General features: G+C 42.2%; 1 long non-coding RNA gene across 1 annotated transcript in view; it reads right to left on the bottom strand.

Annotated features, from left to right (window-relative positions):
- Positions 1-1,757: 1,757 nt before the first annotated feature.
- Positions 1,758-18,518, bottom strand: part of LOC129207068 (uncharacterized) — a 44,609-nt gene continuing 27,848 nt past the window's right edge. The window contains exons 2-3 of the long non-coding RNA XR_008577360.1: positions 3,040-3,241; positions 1,758-1,977 (exon numbers count right to left, since the gene is read on the bottom strand). This is a non-coding gene — a long non-coding RNA (uncharacterized LOC129207068). The remainder of the gene's footprint in view (positions 1,978-3,039; positions 3,242-18,518) is intronic.

Here is an 18,518-nt window from a genome sequence, read left to right on the forward strand (position 1 = left end):
ACAGTTTGAGTTGTCTGAGCATAAACAACAAAATTAGAATTTCAAACACATCTTCCCTGCATCTTCATGTAGTTGCCCATTATTTCTTGTGCAACCCTCAGAGTATTGCACTCTGGCAAAACTGGCATCGCATCCACTGTTCTTACCTTTCAATTCAACTAGATATTTCAGCACATGCCAAACACTATGCGAAAGAAGAACCTCTCTGAAGGCAACAGGAGAAGTCTGTAAGAACTGTGCTAGGACAAGACCTTACCACAGCTCCTGTAGGCTTTCACAGATGCAACTGCCATGAACCCTGCATATGTAATGCATTAACACGCAAATAATCCACTGATTTTAGCAGTGCCAAGTAACAAGTACAGGTCTTGGCCCTGAGTGTTCAGCAAGCAAAATAAGAGCACATAGCACTTTGGGAACAATGCAAAACTGAGGTGGCAGCATTATCTTTACTTACAGTTAAAAGAAACCAAGGTACAAAGTTTGAGTGGTCTTCATCAGTAACGGGAAAGCCAGGTATACAATTAATGTTCTTGTAACCGTTCATCCACACTCTTATCCATTACACTATCATGGGGTCCATGGATTATAGGAGTTTATAGGAGCCTTCCAGTACCTAAGGGGCCTACAAGAAAGCTGGAGAGGGACTGTTTATCAGGGAGTGTAGTGACAGGACAAGGGGTAATGGGTTTAAGCTGAAGGAGGGGAGATTTAGATTAGATATTAGGAAGAAATTCTTCCCTGTGAGGGTGGTGAGGCACTGGAACAGGTTGCCCAGAGAAGTTGTGGATGCCCCATCCCTGGAAGTGTTCAAGGCCAGGTTGGATGGGGCTTTGGGCAACCTGGTCTAGTGGAGGGTGTCCCTGCCCATGGCAGGGGGTTGGAATTAGGTGATCTTGAAGGTGCCTTCCAACCAAAACCATTCTATGATTCTATGATTCTAAGTTTAAAGACATAAAGGAGGAACAAGATGATTCTGTGTTTAAAACTCTGGAATTAGGGCTTAGAGCAGCAAAATTGAGATCCTAGCTCTGCCACAGACTTACTAAAGTTACTGAATGGTTCATTTAGTCCTATCATATTTGAGATCATCTGCTGTAAAACAAGATCAAATACATTTTCATTCTTGCAAATGCAGAGCATCTTTCTGTCTCTTCAGAAGACTTTTCCATATATGTATTCAGTTTGGCAAAAGTACATTTTGCTAAAAAGAGACTGATCAAAAATGTTCAGCCAGCCCTAAACAGGGAAGGAACTCTCTCATTATCCGGGTTTATCAAAGTCTGAAATGGTTTTGGTCTTTTCTGAGGGGTCTGCAAAATACTGTAGCACAAGCAAATTGTAATCCTGGTAGAGTACAGAATAGTCTTATTCACAGCATTGGTGGATTGGGGTCATTATCTTAAGACACAAAATATTATTTCTAAAAAGTCCCCTGTTTAGACACAGAAATGAGTCAGAAATAGCAGTGGCCAGAAATTAAGAAGAAAGTATATTCTACAAATTATTTTGCACTCTGAGCTGGATGGTCAAGTGTTTGCAGAAAAGGCTCAGGTTAGTCACAGGAATAAGGACAGTGCTTCAGAACTCCTCAAACGACAGCAACAAGATTTCCACCTGCTTTATTTCAGCCATTTATTTCAGCCATCTCGGTAACGATTGCACCACTGAGTATTTCTGCCCTGAGAAGGGGTACCATCTCCTTTAACAAGGGCTCTTTAAGCATTCTTGAATGACTGGAGACACTGGAAGACAGGCAAAGATGGGGAGGATGGTAAAATATAAAACTACTTGATAATCTTCCTACACTCACCTTGTAATCCCCCCTGCCCCATTTTAATGTAGAGAAACTTAGCATAAAAGAAACAGCACAAAGATTTCCTGAACAGCTCTGGCTCTGCCTCCTGTCATGCGCTGACACGGCGGCTCTTCCCAGAGCTTCTGCGCTGATGCTGTAGCACAAGAGAATCCCTTTGCCTGTGAAAAAGAACAAAGGACACCGACTGCGGCAGAATGTCAGCAGCAAAGAGCACTGGGGAAGAGGAAAATCCAGATCTGAACTCTCCTCACAGAGCCAATACTCTGAGTCCAGCATAATCCATGGTTTTACCAGATAACTTTGATAAGGTGGCTAATTATTGGCTGAGTAACCCCTTGCTATCCCTAAAATCAATCACCCCTCCTTCTGTATTGATTAAAACATCCCGCTGCTATTTTCTCACGATCCTGGTTGTCAGTAGCCCTGTTAGATGCTCTTTCTATGTGCAGACTATTCTTCTTTGGCTTTTGCAAGTGTATCTCCTATGCAGAGGATCAGACAGTAGGAAGTTTTCTTTTAGTTTTCTTTCGCCTTTTCTTCCCACATCCTCCACTAATTGAAGTTATTGACTGACACACCAAAGTGAAACTACCTTAACTTTGTACATTCAGCAAGTAATCTGAAAGCTATAATGTAGCATTTTCTCATATAAAAAGTGCACCCTGATGCGTTACACCCTTTATTTGTAAATCAGTGAATTAATTATTGAGCCAATAATCCCTGCTTCATAACAGTAACTGGAGGGTGCCCATGGAAACAAAAGCATAGACCAACTTTTTACTCCTCTAAAGTACTCCCCTGACACAACCTCTGGGGTCCTGTGTTTTGTTATTCTGTTTATAAAGCTTTCACTGATCAACAGAATTGGGATATGTAGTGCTTGGACTACCAGCTCTGTGTCTAAATTATAAGGGACAGTTGCATCTTTCCTGCCTGGATCAAGTTCTAGTCTAAGACCTGTGCCAAGGATTCTGACTTTTACACACAATCTTCCCACTATCATCATTTAATATTTTATTGTCATCACGCCTGGGACCGCCCTGCAACTGTTGCATCCCATAATGCCAGTCTCTGTACAAGAATAATGGGAGTCCCAACAAGCCTGCAATCCAAACAGACAGGACAGACTCAGGCTGCGAGAAACGGAGTGTTATTCTGACCAATTTTCTAAATAAGGAGTTCAAGGCAAAAAAAGAATGTTGTGATCAAGTTTGACTCACAGTGTTTCAGTGTGATCCCTTGTGTTTATTTCTCACGTCTCATCTCCTAGACAGTCCTGCCTTCGTTAACAGTAGATGAGACACAGCTCTGAAGATCAAATGCCATCCTTGATCCACAGCCCAGGTGTAGTATGTGCAACAGGAGAACACTGCACTGCTGTAACACACTTCAGGATTTACTCACGAGGAGGGAGCGTACCACCTACAAGAACACAGATTAGGAACATGAAGTGGTTTTGCCCCCCAAGTCTTTTGAACCTTACCTTTATTTTTCACTGGCTCCAACAAGACTGTATTGGAGAGCTGGTTAAACATCTTCTTCCAGAAGTTTTTGAGGTGAAAAATATTTTGACCTGAACAACTTCACAAAGAACTTCTTTATGAACACAGAAATTTAGGAAGTTTCAATGAAAAGTTAACAGCATAGAAATTGAACTTCTTTTCTGTACCAGTTCTCAGAAAAATATCTCCTCTCCACCCAAAAATACAAACAATCCTAGCTCTTTCTATGCTGCATTTTGGCAGGATGAGAAAAAAAGACCTTTCCAAAGATGAGGTCCAGGAATACACAAAAAGACAGTAGTGTTTTAACACAAACATACCAACTGTTGCATGGGTTACCAAATACCAGGCAATATTTTGGGAACATCCTACCCCTGCACACCCCTACCAGGTCTTAAAGCACTGGAACAAAGAAAGTGGGAGGGAGAGAGAGAAGAGTAAGGAATAGAAATAACTTGCTCAGGGCTAACCAAGAAAAAACACTGTCAGAACCAGGCATAAACTATCTCCCAGTCTCTACCATACTAACCCTGACCCTCACAGACACATGGACCCTCTCTAAGTCAGGCTCTGTGAGTAAAGCCAGTCCTACCCATGACTCCGATGTTAGGGAAAATTTTGAAAGAAAAACAAACAAAAAAAAAGAAACAAGTTTGAAGCATAATACTGCCACCACAGTCTGTCCTTAATTCACTCTTAAATTACTCTTAATCATCACAAACTCATAGAACTGTCCCTTCAAAGTGGTAGATGTCACAGAGCTGAAGCTGAGAGGCACGTTGATGCAAACAAAAGGCAGAGCAGCAGGCATATGTCTGGGTTGCCTTAATTTTGTGGTTTTATGTGAAATGCTGCATAGTACTCTAATGCTCTCGCATATTTAATTTTCCTTGTTCTTTTAAAACACTAGGAAATGTGACTGCTTGCACTGCCAAGACACTGCGAATTGAAACAATATACACAGTCAAAATATGATATTGAACTATTGCTAGAGCATAGCCCTGCTTATATGAGACACGCCAGCAAGCACGTTCCTCTCACAGTGTGGTCCCTTGTCATGGTACGTTATGAATTATTCCGATATGACACTCTTACAACATAAAGTCCATTGAAATCATGGTACAGTCCAAACTTCCTATTCATTGCAATGGGAGTTTGTCTAGTAAAAATAATTAGACCTGCAGGGAACTGTTCCAGAGTCTTGCCAACACCAGTGAACAAAACCCTCAAAGCTTACCAGTTTTAGCTCAGAAGTTCACTGATGTTCTCCCAGTAGGATTGCTCTTCATCATGAAAACTGAACGAACCACTGATATTTTGTCTGATGAAGACCAAGGCCTAACGAAAGGCATTTAAATCTTTGCCAGTAAAGAGGAAATTCAGACTTCTGAAAAGCTAAGAGATGTCAGAGCAGCTGGAAATATTCAATGTGATCCTCCAGCTGAATACAACTGTGCTGGCAGACAGGAAGAAAAGTCAGGAAGAAAGCAGGGCTTGCTCTTACACACCATCCTATTGACTACCCTCTTAAGGGCTTCCCCCTGCCAAAAAAAATAGGAGAGGAGACAGGAGGGAAAGATCAAGAGCACCACATGAGAGAAACCAGCCTAAAACAAAGTCTCTGCATTAGCCATAGTCCAACACAAATGAAATACAGCAGTTTTGCTACAGCAGGACATGTGGCTGGTGTCGTTCACAAATCTTTCTAACGATGGAACTGGATTATTCAGCTACCTTCTGCTTAGAGAAATATGAAGAACAGGGATACATGAGGAGAATGGTAATGCTTGGCCAATGGGCCCACAGAGCAAATGCATTTACTTAAGTCAGGAAGATGATATAGCCTCTAGAGGCAGGAAAGAGTTCTGGATTTGTGTCTGTGTGAGTACAGCTGACTTCAAACTGGATAAGAGACCAAGATCAATCAGAATGAAGAACCAGTTTTACAAGAGGACACCAAAGGGGCTCAGCTTGTTTAGACTAGCAAAATAGCTGGTGAAAGGGGGAAGACTGCTCTCTACAAATCTATCCTGAGGATAAACACCAGAAGACAAAAGAACTATTTGAGTTAATGGGCAATACTGGCACAAGAACAAATGAATATAAATTGGCCATGAATACATTTAGGTTGGAAATTAAAAGAGGATTCCTAACCACTACAGCAATTAGGGTCTGAAATAGCCTGCCAAGGGGAACAGTAGAGCAAAAGAAGTCCAGCTGCTTTTAAGTTAGAACTCAACACCTTCATGAAGAGTATAGTGGTGCCCATAACAGCCTGAGACCTGGGAACATAGCAGTCTTGTGGATGAGAATACTTCTCAAGGCAGAGCACATTGGTCTCTGGCCATTCGTGGTCATAACAGTAGGTACTTTACACCTAACCTGCCCAGAGGCCCTGAGCTTATTCTCTTACTCTGAGGAAGAAGGTCCATAGCAGCAACCTTGATCCATAAATACACTTACAGTAACAGAATACCACCAACTGCAGCAAGAAGTATGCACCTTGAATGCTTTTGCAAGCCTGGCACTTGTAGGAAGGGGGATTTCACCCACAGCTCTTATCCACATATTACGCTTAATGCAGTAGCATTACAAATCCAGTCATTGTCATCCATCAATGCCTCTGAGCTTCTCACTGGAGCATGCGAAACTGCCAATGGCCAGAGAGGCACTGGACTGACTTTCCACATAGCACAGTGAACTGCCTGCCTGGCAGTTCCCAGTTTCTAATGTCAGAAAAGCAATGGGTTATAGATAGGTATCTCCATAATTGTAGACCACCTTATCAAACACCAAGGGAAACTCTTATCTCCCTAAGGTTGATGGTAGCTTTACCACTGACTGCAGCAAGACTAGGATTGAACTTGGTTGTCTCATGCTGGGTTGTACAGTCCAGAAACAGAGAAGTGACAGGTGGTAATTTGATTAAGCACACTGGTATGAGCTGAACAGAAGCCAGCATAACCAGAACTGAACTAACAGGAGGGAGCAGCTGGTGGGTACTGATCCTGCTTGAAGAGTAGTCTGTCAAGTCAAAGACCACTCTGGGACCAGGACAGACAGTTAGTTATCCTCAGGCAAATGTACCCAGGATTAAGCAATGGGCTGTGAATTCCCAAGTATCCAGTCACAAGGCAAGAGAGTTGTGTGCAGAAGTTAGTGGGAGAAGCTCATCATGCAAGAGGTTAGAATACAAAATCAGGTAACTAACTGGCCTGTCTCTTCCATGAAACAAAACCTTTGCCCACGTGATTTTTTTTTTAAAAAGTTTCTTTTCATTTTAAATGGCTTTAAAATTACATAGATAACATATTTCCTAACTGAAAGCCATTTAAATGTGTCTCCTCCAGTGATATGCAGAACAATTACCACAGCGAATGTGTCTGTAGATTTTGTTTTCTTATTATTGGTGGTTGAATAGATTTGTAATTTTAACTTGGAATTTAAAATGTTGTTTTTCAGTATACTATGGGAGACCACAGATTGCAGGTTAACCTGCCTTGTTTAAAATAAATTGACAGTATGAATCTCACCCAATCAATCCCTAATTAGTTAAGTGAGACAGATGGGTCAACCCAGCCATTCTTGCCAAGAGAGTGGAGGGGTATCATTAACAGTGGGAGGCTGGGACATAAAGCATGGAGCATATCTCAACCAACATCATGGAGGGGGAAACTTCTCCATCTGAGGCTTTGAAGATCAGAAGGGCCCATCTAGTCAGGTCCACTATTCATCTTTCTATCTAGAGGGATGAAAGGTCAAAAAACCACCAGCAAGGCTTGAATAGAGAGCTCTGGGGAACCAGAAACCTCAGCTCCAGTTATCAGGTATCCTTAGAGTGACTTTTCACAAGCTTACTCTTGACAGTGAAGCCAGATTCAAATGTCACCACCCCTCACCTACATATGAGATGAGGTTGAGAAAGCCAAGATTGCCTAGCCTAGACAAGAAAAGACTCAGGGGAATCTTATCAATGTGTATAAATATCTGACAGGGAGGAATAAAGATGACAGAGCCAGATAAATCTCAGTGGTGCTCAGTAAAGGGGCAACAGGCACAAAATTAAATACAAGAAAATTCACAAAAACATAAGAAAAAAATTAATTCCGAGGGTAATTGAATGCTGGAACCAGTTGCTCGAAGAAGTTGTAGAGTCTCCATTCTTGAAGGTATTCAAACCTGACTGGACATGGCACTGAGAAAACTGCTCTAGTTGACCCTGCTTTGAGCAAGGGGCTTGAACTAGACCATCTCTAGAAGTCCCTTCCAGCCTCAATGATCCTATGATTCTCTTCCAGAAACCACTGCCCTCCAGCTGCACAGTACAGTTCTTGAGTGTTGATTGTGACTCATAGTACTTCATCTGTCCATGTTCCACTGTTGTCACAAAAGACAATTTTAACACGACTGAGAGGGTCTATAAAACCTGTGTGATAAAAGCAGAAGGCAGGAACAAGCAGCCAGCAATGATGCTGGGTAAAGAAGGAAAACCTCTTAACACAGCTTTGTCAGTCAAGGTCTCTTGGGAAGAAGACCCTTAGTGATACATCTTCCAGGATGGGGTGCTGTAATCATCTCACCACAATGTCAAAAGTATACAAAAAGGTTTGATGCTCCGCATCTACTTGATTTCAGCATGGAAACAACAGAATCTTGATGCCTCACCTTATGAGGGTACTTCTGAGACTCTCATTAGGTAATTATCAGCCTCCAAGACCAGTTAGAAACCTTGGACAAATCTAGTCCTTCATCTTTCTCTACTTCAATTGTTTCCGTGTAGAATGGGTACCATTGCATTGCCTGCCACAGCAGCTTTTAAAGCCAAGCCTACCCTTCGCTACATGCACTAACCAGAATGGACAAAACATCGAGGAACTGCTAGATGTAAATAGCCTTTTTTCTTCTTCCTGAGCAAAAGAAGATTTGACTGACTTCACTGGCTGATGACTCAGGAGAAGTTCATTCATGACTGCGGAGAGAACTTGCCAATGTTTCCTATTAAAAGAAACCCATGAGAGCTGAATAATTAATAACCTACCAGTGAAAAATTGTCCCTAATTACCAAAGCAATTCTGAAAAAAAATGTTAATTGCTTGGCCTATGTTCCTCCCTCAATGGAATGACTATATTGACAAATCTCATATAGCAAGAGAAAGCTGGTGGCCACAAGATACACTTGTTACAAATCGATCAATGGCAATTATGAAGTTTTCTTGCATTTCTGAAATTGCTTCAGGCTTCAATCTATCTTAAGACAATATTATACATTTTTAACAAGGTGAGGCTTCTCCCTATTTTTACTTCAGATGAAGATGATTCGTGTTTTGCAGGGGGCAAAATAAAATAAATATGATGAAAACTTTTAATTTTAACAATGCAAGTCATTATCAAGCATTGGCAAAAGCATTCAGTTAAATTGCAGTCGTGGTTGAAATTAATTTTCTGAAGCAAATTCTGAAAGGGGTAGAAGCCAACAATCAATAATCTCTTAATGAGGTGCAAGAAAAACATGTGTAGACATGACAGGTTTTGATGGCTAATGAGCTTCAGAGGAAGAGCATTGTTCAGAGAAAAACTCTGAAAGGCACAGAAAATTGATTAATTGCCAGCCCAAGATATTGCAGCAAAGCATTTGGAAATTCAGCAGTCCTCAGACCTCGTATCATTTACACCTCTTATGCAACATGTTAACTTTAGGAAACATTATAGCTGGAGGGTGTTGGTTTTTTCCTTCTGTCTCTCCCTAGTCGCTAGCTCATGATCAATCTGCTTGCTGTGATTTGTTGCCTCAGAAACAAAGTTACCTGGTAAAACTTTCCCATATTGGTTACTGGAATGAATAACTGAATGCAAAAGACAAACCACGGGGGGTCCTGTTTCTCTTTTGTGTTAATAGCTGCTTTGCTGCATGTAAGACATAACTGGGCTAACAGACATTTTGGTCTTCTGTCACTTACACTCACAAGTGTCAGCAATACAACATAAAAGGGTTCTCATTTACCAAAAAATGATCAAAAGATCATGACCTATTTTCCTTCAGTTAAACACCTTATTTCAAGATGCAGAACTAACCTTCATTCTCTTTCCTATCAGCAGCAAAGACACAAGCTCACATAGGTGGGAACACGGGCCCCCAGCCTGAGAAACCTGATGCCTTCTTCTCTTGGGTCTTTACTGCAAAGAGTGGTCTTGAGGATCCCCTGGTCCCTGAGGACAGTAGGAAATGCTGGAGCAAGGAAGACTTACCCTCTGGAGAGGATGATCAATTTAGGCAACATTTAAACAAACTGGACAAAAACTTCCATGGGACCTAACAGGATGCACCCGTGAATGCTGGGGAGGTGGCCGATGTCACTATGAGACCACTTTCAATAATCATGGGGAGACGGGAGGTTCCTGCGGACTGGACAAAAGCAAATGTCACTCCTGTCTTCAAGAACGGCAAGGAAGAGGGTCTGGACAACTACAGGCACATCAGCCTCACCCTGATCACTAGGAAGGTGATGGAACAAATCCTCCTGGAATCCATTTCCAAGCATATGAAGGACAAGAAGGTGATTTGGAGTAGTTAGCATGGGTTTAAGAGGGGTAAATCATGCCTGGCTATCCTGATAGCCTTTTACAATGAGATGACAGGCTTGGTGGATGAGGGAGGATGTTTATTTTGATTTCACTAAGGCTTTTGACACTGTCTCCCATAACATCTTCATAGACAAACTGATGAAATACAGGCTAGCTAAACAGACTGTGAGGTGGACTGAAAACTGCCTGAGCTGCTGGTCTCAAAGTGTTGTGACCTCTTGCCCTCTACTACCACCACTGCAAACGGCCTTCACTTTCAGATATAGCAGAGATTATTCCTTATGTGCCCCCCTTCCATTCCAACAAAGCCATTAATACAGCCAACATTAATTTTCCACACAGAGGTGCTATTTAATTGTATGCTCAACATTTTACATATTCATGGTGTTTACTTAAGGTTTTGCTCAGTATCTTCTTCCTTGTTTTTTAAAGTAGCTGGAGATACAGTCCATCACCTTGTTGTCCAACAGACATTCCACAGAACAAAAACAAGGAAGACTGATGGGCAGTGGAGGACTGAAGAATGACTTTGGAAAGTAGAGGAATGCAACACACTAAACATAAACTGGAATCCAAAAGAGGTCCCTCAGCAGGGTAGCCTGGCTACAGCATCCACTGCTATTTTAAGGGGACTGCTAAATTAGTGGGTAACACCCAGCAGGTTTCTGTCCAGCCATAGGAGAGGAAACCAGTCCTATAAACCCGCCAATCCTGAATATCGACTGGATTGGGACATCATAAGGGATCCCACTATCTTAGATGATGACCTTGTATTACTTCCAGTTCCTCTTCTCATAAACAGTCTGTGCCTCAAGGTCTTTAATAAGGGGACAGATTGCTATTTCTATAGACTTGTCCTCTCATACATAAGGCAGATACTAGAGCATAAGTATCTCCTCACCAACACCATAAGACATAAGAAACAGCTGAGGAGAAAAAGCATCCAGTGTTCATGGCCACTCAAATACTGACCACTCTTCTACAGTTGCTATATGACTAAGAACAAGTTATAAATGGGTTAAACTGATCCGAGATCCCCATTTGATGCCAGAGACAAACAGCAGTAACCAGCACATCTAGAAGCTGGCCCAGATGTAAAATGGCACTTAAGGAGCACAGGTAAAAGCACAAGGCAGAGGCTTCAAGAATCCCATCTCCACTGATCAATGTGACACACTAATTACTTCCCCGCACTCCCTGTACTCGTTCTTTCTTCATTTGCTGCCTAGCAAGACAGTCATCTTCTCAGAGTAGGGATTCTTTCTCACTGCCAACATGATTTGGAGCCTTGTTGTTGTTTAAAGCCTCTAGTTGATATTTTTACACAAAAAACAAACCAGTTTAAGTTAAAAATTCCCAGAGCACTGCAACCTAACCCTTGGGCACCTCAAGTTGCAAGGTACCTATATTTTTGCTAATAAATTTAGCTTAACTTTAGGGACAAAAAATTAGCACTTTGAGGCATTATTAGAACTGTCCAAGTCTTTATGTTGTTGAGCAGATAGACACCATCTCATTTGCCCTACTGTGAGTCACAAACCCGATGTTTCCCTGCCTAACTTACACCTGTAGAGCCCAATACCCCTGTAGCTGTATTTCTCAGCCAGAGACACATGGCAGCACATAACACATCGGGAGAGGACTTGAAAACTCACTGAACAAAACCAGACAGTCCCATATGCATGAGCAGGGACACAAGTAAAATGGGGCCATATTAAAACCCAGTTAGGCAACAGGTAAAAAAACAACTTGTGATTTTTAAATATTTTTATTATATGAAAGAATCCTTCAATTAAGAAAACATTTGAGAAGTAAAGCAAAGAGTAGACCTGCACCAGGTTCTGGCCAAAGCATGGAAGGTCCACACTCTTCACTTTTAACTTCTAGCCTAATAATAAGTGTGTTTGGCTGGAACGTGGGAAGACAGGATTCAAATTCCCCCTCCTTTCCCAGAGGCTGGGCTTCTTCTGGAGCCTCTTATCAAAGCTGTTCAAAATCAGTTACAGAAATACAGCAACACAGCTTGCAACTCATATCTCCTTCATGTAAATGTACAGACATGCAGCACAGCCATCTGTCCATGGACCAGGTCAAACAAGAAAGAATAAAATCTCTTTGACCCAGCTGGAAGCATGGAAACTTCACATACCCTTGCCTGATCCCTGAAGTAGGACCATGGCAGAAGAGAGGGGACAAAGCTGGAGTTCACCCAAAGCCAGGAGCTCCTGCCTTGCATAAAGATACTACTACTCAGGTTATCAAGGAGTCTACAAAAGAGGTTATAGTCCTATGAGTGCCCCTACCATAAGTCTCCAGAGAGACTCTCTATGACAATGTCAGTGTGACTATTCCAATGCAAAACAGAAGAGCTCTAAGAGAAGAAGCCAAGAAGAATCTCCAAACCTAGTGGTTCAAGTGGGAAATGAGGGTTTCCCATCCCCCAGGTAGAGGGATGTTTTGATGCAGGCCCAGGCCCTAAGACTGTTACCAAACAGGGGGTAGGAGGAGGAAAACAAAAATAAAGGAATGGCACATCTGATTACTTCCCAAACTCCAAGAGAGTCATGACAGCGAGCCCCAGCTGGGGAGATGTCAGTGAAATTTAGGTACCATGGCACTTAGTCCTTCTGCTCATCAAACCTTCAGAGCTTGATTCAAGACTTACCAAGTCAATATAGAGTCACACTGATCTCAGTGAACTAATTAAGACTTGAGTACTCATAAGCTTTACTGTGACCTAATCCCAGTTAGAGCTGTAATTGTACAGATTGATTTATCATTTGATACTGAAATTGGTTGGACTCCAAGCAATAAACTCTTTCTGACAAGGTTCCTTTTTTTTAATTAAAAAATGCTGTTTCATAAAAATTAACCTTTTGCAGGAACATACAATTCTACTGAAACTGAAGAAAATAATTTCAATGGCGTTTTGACTCTCAAAATGTTTTACAGCATGAAAGTTCAACATTTTTTCATATACTTAAAAAACCAGTGTGACATTAAAATAAAAATTAAGATCATTTGATATATGTTCCCACAAAGGACATTACTCGTGCTCGTCTAGTTTGTCACTCCTCCCCCCAAAAGCTACAACATCTTCTCAGAAATAGAAACTCCAGCCCCTGGCAGCTCTACTCCCAAGAGCTGGTGTAACCCACTGCTGTGTCTGTGCTTCATGTTCTCTTCCCTGCCTGGTTCCCAGAGAAGGAGAGTCTGCTGAAGTTGCCAAAATGAAGCTTTTGCCAGAAGTCCCACCTCCTCAAAAGTTATTCCATAAGCACTGGAGCTGTTGAAACCTGTTTTCCTATGATTTGGTGCCTTGCAGCCAGATTCTCCTGTGTCTAACAAGGTGATAGACCTTCCCTCTCAAGGTTTTCCTGTAGCTGGGATGTTATTCTAGTCTCTACCCGTGTGAATTCCTTCACGCCTAACACGGGATGGAGTCAAACTCCCCTCCCCATCCACCCTCAGGAAACCTGTCAGGATGCAAACTACCATCTCTCTGTCAAACTCTGCTAGAAGAGACCAGCAGATTGAAGTCATAAGGACAGCGCACAGGCAGATGCATGTGTATACACACACAAACATACCCCTCTGTGCTCATAAGCCTGGCTTCCTAAGGAAACCTGACTAAAAATAACTAGCTGTTATGAACAGCTATAGTTGCAATGTGAGCTGTGTCTCTGCTCCCTGTCAGTATGCATTAGAGTACTTTTTAATTTCACATTTCCATGGCTTGTCTCAAAAGAAGATCTGTTATTTCTCCTATGATCTTTTCCTCGCTTCTTTATATTTTTACCACTGTGTACTCATACTGTTTTCCTTGTTAGAACAGGCGCAAGAAGACTGCAATATAGGCTTAGACAATCTGCATGAAACTTCTTTGCAGAAAGTACTTTATAAGACATGAATTTTAATAATTGTTAGAACAGTACATTTTGTTTTCAACCTGCAGCATAGCCCACTTTATATGCAACTCAGGCAGAAAGCTACAAAAGGTAATTTAGCTGTTAACTGGCACAGTCTATATATGCCAGCAAAACTGCACCGTCACTAGAAAACACTATATTTAGCAAGGATGTAGCATAAGGAGTTAACAGGGGTCTTTTTTCCCCTTCACAGAAACTATTTCTGTAGATTCAGTCTGTGTATGCAAAGTAACACATGCTAAAGACTTCTGTGCAAGTACCTCTGGTCTTTAAAAAAAGAAGAAAATATGTTTATACAGTAATATTTGAGAACTACTATATGCTCTTACATTGAAAGCCAAACTCAAAAGTTTGTACGTGTTCTTTCTCCACTGTCTGCTTTTAACTAGCCACAATACCCTCCTCTCCCACATTGTCTTATTTGTGTTTCTCTGACAGCATGAGCCTCACCAAAGTGCCCTTTTTTTGTCTTTCCTTACAGTAATAGTGCTTCATCTTCACAGAATCTCCAGAAATCCATTGTAAGCTACTTATTTTCAACACATTCTGTAACGCAGAACCTTTGCTCACAAGATAGACTTCTGGAAAAATAATAATCCTGTATAATACATCTAAATCCCTCCTGATCAGTAGTATATTCCCCGAATCATTTCCTTGATTCAGCCAAGTTTCCACTCAGAGGCACAAAATTTGGAGGGGGAAAGTTGAGCCATCCAGGTGCACAGACAGTATTTCACATCATTCCAGCAGCTCAGGAACTCCTGCTTCTATTTACTGTCTCAAGTTCAGGGGAGGGACACGGGCAGAAGAAAGAACTGCAGTGTTTGCTGAGCATCAGATCTCCTTACAGCGGACCAGAGCCCCAAATAGTGAACGTATCACAAGGAAAGGCTCAAATACAGAGCACCAAGAAAGAAAATGGTGCAGTTAGCACCAAAGCGCACTGTTTTTGTTTATGTTTGCCAGAGCTTTCAACTGTTTATCAGAATGGCAACAGATGGCACAAGGCAAACGCACGCACTTTTTCACAGTTTCCTACAAAACGAACAGATGTCTTCATTACATGCTACATGACCGCGTTTAACAAAATGTGACAAGAAGCAGAGGTAGAGAAAAATGGCATATCTCTTTCCTAACCTGAATTGCCTCTTGGCACAGATTTTAGTTGTGCCTGAGCATGGGACTGAATGCACAAGAGGGAATGGAGAGAATTTTTCACCTGTATCTGCTCCACCAAATCCAGTAGGCATGGAAAACAGAAGCAGAGACTTTGGGGTGGTTTCATCTCTAGGGAAATATGGCAGCCAAGATGGAGACAGGAGATGTTTTCACCATCTCTTCTTAGGAGAGCTTTCAGGGGATGACCATGCTCACTTGGATGAGGAGAGCCCCTCCAGTAAAGCCCATATGAACCCAGACAACTTTTGGCTCTGCTAAAGCGAACATGTTAGCCACAGTCCACTGCTGCTAGAGCCATGGACAGCCTCTGTATCCACCAGCCTCTGCCAGAGCCTGAGCAAGAAGATTCGGCAAACTTAAATGGTCCCAAATGCTAGAGGTTTCTCTAGTGATGCACATGAGTAGAGCCCCATCAACAAAATTAATCTGTTCTGAAAACAAGGCCCGTGTTGGGCTAAATACTGCCTTTGCTCATCTGAGTAGCTCAGCAGTTCAAGGAAACCCATGTCTTGCCACATGAGGCAAGACAAGAACATGGAGGCCTGCTCTGTACCAGAGATCAAGATTTTCAACCTTCATTTTTGCTAACTGCTCCAGAAATCAGACAGGCTTACTCAAGTCCTTCCTTTTATTTTCAAATCAACTAAAGAAGGAATGGAGAGGATTATTCAGGTTTGGTGGGTAATGGGCACTTGACGTCCACTCACTTAGGTGTTTTGTAACTAGCCACTATTTTTAGTACAGAGTGGATCAGATAAAGCTCAGAGCAAAATCACAGTTGATGTGAAAATTTTACAACAGGGCAATAGACATTCATATATTTTATTTTGTTTCTGCTGAAGGGAGCAAAGCTAGCCATTTCAGACAGCTCTCCCAGTTGGACCGCAGACGTAACTTGCTTACCCATCTGCATTTGTGGACTGTAAGGGCAGGGACGGAGGCAGAAGGGGCTGTAGCAAAGCCAGGCTGTCACAACACAGTGGGAGGACAGACTCATGGCAAACAGAACAGACTTTGCAGGCACTTCTCTTTTGCCCACAATATACACAGTTACGAAGGAAGAGAGACTTAATGCTGTCCCTCTTCCCAGAACTCCAAACAGGCCCACACAGGGGAAACTTTCATATTGTAACGTGCTAGGTCTGCTAGCCTGCGGTTTTGTAAGGCACTAGCTGTGCCAGTGAGACCAAATCTCTTTCCAACAGCATCAGCCTCTCCTAGTCCTGCTGGGTAAACCTCAGAACTGACTGTCTCTTTCCCTACAGATTTGAAGGGCTGTATAGCCCCTATGAGGGGCTTTATACAGTCAAGGGTAAGCGCATATAAAACATAGGCAGACTCCTTTATTGGAGGTGTTACCTGCCAGCACAAGTGACAGAGGCCCAGGATCTTCTCCAGCTGTTACTAGCTCACCTCAAAGGTCCTGAGCTATCTGCAGATTTGCCCGTATAGACACATGCTGCTGACCTGCAGCATTGTGTAAGGGGCTTCATAAAGTCATGATCCAATACGGAACAGAGGAGAAGACTCTAGAGTTAGGTACATTGCTAAAACTAGTGATCAGCTGCATATTATTTATCAACACCTATTTGCATCGATGAGTTGTCGATATGATAGCATCCTTAAACTGCTCTGTGCTATCCTCGCTCATTCACAGACAGGGTTGGTATCTGCACAGTGCTGTGTCCTGCCACAAAGACATACCCTAACAGCTTTTAAGTGCCTTGAGTCCATAGCCATCTGCTTATTGGTCCTCATTTTACCCTGTCAGAGGCAAAACTGGCTGCAATTCTCAATAGGAAAATAGTCCTGCCTTCAGTCTCACAGAGTTTTATGCAATGCAGTCCTCTTCTACACATCCATGGCTGTCTCTCCCCTTTTGCATCAGGAGCCCAGGACAACAGAGACAGCCTTTGCTGCTAGTAAAATGCTATCACATGAAATGAAATATCTAAAAAACATCTAATATCAGGAAAACCAGCCCATGTACATCCTTTGGCTTTCAGATAACTTGTGTTCAGCCTAACAAAACTCAATTCTTAGCTGGTTAGAAATCTGCCAACCAGATTTCTACTTTGGAATACCATTTCCAGCAGTCGGTCCTACACTGATGGGAGACCATAGGAGCTTTCCCAGGGATTTCAGCAAACAGAATCAGGCCCTCTGGTAGCACTGAAAGCAGCAGCAAGAACAGAATGTCTCTACAGGATGCCTACCATGCCCCAAGGAGAGAAGAAATGTCAGGATGCAGCAGAGCAGTAATTCCCCCAAGCAGCAAGGAAGAAAATAATTTGTCGCATTTTTAGGGAGGAGCACTCTTGCCATTCTTTCAACCATTATATGATTTTAATGACTGGCTTCTCTCATCGTCTTAGCAGCTTGCAGAATTTTCTACTCTCTTCCCTTCATCTCCACCTCCCATACTGGCTTTGAAGATTTCATCTGCAGCTGCTCACAGCAGTATTGTCCATCTGGAAAACAGTGCCTGCTAAACCCAACGTTTCTTGTGGAGCTACTGTTCCCAGCAAACTGCTTCTCACAAGCCTCATGTTCCTCACCAGTTCTCTAGGCCTTTTCCTAGTGGCAACTGGCATCATGTCCTGAAAGAAAGCCTAAAAATACAGGCAGTGGTGACACAGAATGCTTCGTGCATGTAACTGTAAAATCCATGGCAATATTCTCACCTACTGCACAAAGAGTCAGAAACCTAAATCTATCCTATGGCCAAATGCATTTGCATGTGTTTGTGAGCACATTTAATGCAACCCTTAAAGCTGCTCTTAACGCACACACCACTGCACAGGATGTTGGAAGTTCAATTATTTCCACAACACTCAAAGATTAAAAGCTAAATATAACAGAGACCTCAGATGTCTAAATTGAGACTAAAGCAGCTAAATTCTGTGTGTGTCTAAAACTGTGATTTGGGTGTTCTTTCCCCCTAGCTCAGAAGCCACTGGCTGCCTCCTTATCTGAGTAAAAGGTTTCATTGGATCGTCTTTCTTGCCATTGGCTTCTTAAAAGAGGGACAAAGTTGGATACAGTCATTGCAATTCACATGTTTTTCAAGTAAGAGCCTGCTGATTAGAATATTCACTACAGAAGAGGGCACCTAGAGGCCATGCCATCCCTGACTTCATTCATACCATCTGCAAAGAGACTGTTTGATGCTCAGATTATGCCTCTGCTTCACTAGAAGCTGGCTTTGTTGTTATAAAGCAATTCACCTGTACAACTCCACACATTCTAATGGCTCCATGGAAGAAAATATATGTAATCTGGCTTTTGCTTCTACTTCCCCCCAAAATACTATGTCCTATGAATTGTCATCAGATATAGAAAATGAGAAGAGAGCATTCACGATTTGCTACAGCTTTTGCTCAAAGATCACTGCATAACGAAGAGAGAGACCAAATCAGACAGCAGGTCTTCCGTAGACTGAGCATTTGCTTACACACCAGAAAAGGAACTCATAAGACTATGTTTAACACCATCTGGGGATCCTTC

Source organism: Grus americana, chromosome 5, assembly GCF_028858705.1.
Source record: "Grus americana isolate bGruAme1 chromosome 5, bGruAme1.mat, whole genome shotgun sequence".
NCBI lineage: Eukaryota > Metazoa > Chordata > Aves > Gruiformes > Gruidae > Grus > Grus americana.